This window comes from Micropterus dolomieu, linkage group LG12, assembly GCF_021292245.1.
Source record: "Micropterus dolomieu isolate WLL.071019.BEF.003 ecotype Adirondacks linkage group LG12, ASM2129224v1, whole genome shotgun sequence".
Taxonomy (NCBI): Eukaryota; Metazoa; Chordata; class Actinopteri; order Centrarchiformes; family Centrarchidae; genus Micropterus; species Micropterus dolomieu.
This window is the reverse complement of record NC_060161.1, coordinates 34340677-34342189: the sequence shown is the minus strand read 5'-3', so window position 1 is coordinate 34342189 and position 1513 is coordinate 34340677. Positions and strand designations below refer to the sequence as shown.

General features: G+C 39.9%; 1 protein-coding gene across 1 annotated transcript in view; it reads left to right on the top strand.

Moving 5' to 3' along the window:
* The window catches only part of LOC123980930 (butyrophilin-like protein 9), a 13216-nt gene that overhangs the window by 4730 nt on the left and 6973 nt on the right, over positions 1 to 1513 (top strand). The window lies entirely within an intron of this gene.

Below are 1513 nucleotides of genomic sequence, written 5' to 3'. Positions count from 1 at the left end.
TTTAATTTGAAGGAATAGAAATGAGGAGTTAGTGATTGTCAGACTGCAGCTAAAAACAACAACAAAGAGGTCAAAATAAAGAAAACTATTATAAATAAGTTAAAAATAGCAGACTCCACTCAACCTCTGATGATGTGATGTGATATCTGACACCAGCAGATCCTTTAAGTCCTGTAAGTTGTGAGGTGGGGCCTGAGTTCAACAGCAGCTGAAACACTTTGCCTCCACATTTGGGATTTAATCATGAGTCATGAGAAATACTACAGACTGTTACATGAGAGAGGAGACGAGTTTATCCTGCTGCTGCTCACAGACACAAAGTTAAACTGAGCAAAACCTGCTTTTAATTAAAAGCTGTTGCTCTTCGCTTCACTGTAGCAGCAGGAAGAGAAAACAGTGTGGTGTTGGCTTTCAATCTGATGATAAAGATTAAATCTCAAATGTGGAGGCAAAGTGTTTCAGCTGCTGTTGAACTCAGAGTTTCAAACTCTGACTGATTCTTTCACTTTAAGAAGTAAACATGATGATGTTACTGTGTGTAGTTTTATCTTCAAGACGTCATGCTGGCTGGGAGCCAAGTTGCTCTGAACAAAGAGGTTTCATTAGTGATCGCTCTGGAAAGAGTCTGACGTGGGATTCAAAGGCTTTAACTGGACGTTTTTCTGCAGTTTGAAGCTAACTTTAACAGATAAAACTCAGAAATAAAGAATAATAAAGCAGGAAGTGTTTTGTTACAACAGCAGAGGAGCAGCTGACTCCTGTCCTCCATCTTTACTCAGCAGTCTTTGCACTCTGCACTCCCACACTGTTGTGTTCTTCTTGACAAACATTTGACTTGTATTTGTACATTATGTTGTTGTTCATTTGTTTAACAGTGACGTGAGTGAAAGCCTTTGAATCCCATGTCAGACTCTTTCCAGAGCGATCACAATGAAACCTCTTTGTTCGGAGTAACTTGGCTCCCAGACATAAAACTAAACATGAGAAATACTACAGACTGTATCATGAGGGAGGAGACGAGTTTATCCTGCTGCTGCTCACAGACACAAAGTTAAACTGAGCAAAACCTGCTTTTAATTAAAAGCTGTTGCTCTTCGCTTCACTGTAGCAGCAGGAAGAGAAAACAGTGTGGTGTTGGCTTTCAATCTGATGATAAAGATTAAATCTCAAATGTGGAGGCAAAGTGTTTCAGCTGCTGTTGAACTCAGAGTTTCAAACTCTGACTGATTCTTTCACTTTAAGAAGTAAACATGATGATGTTACTGTGTGTAGTTTTATCTTCAAGACGTCATGCTGGCTGGGAGCCAAGTTGCTCTGAACAAAGAGGTTTCATTAGTGATCGCTCTGGAAAGAGTCTGACGTGGGATTCAAAGGCTTTAACTGGACGTTTTTCTGCAGTTTGACGCTAACTTTAACTGATAAAACTCAGAAATAAAGAATAATAAAGCAGGAAGTGTTTTGTTACAACAGCAGAGGAGCAGCTGACTCCTGTCCTCCATCTTTACTCAGCAGT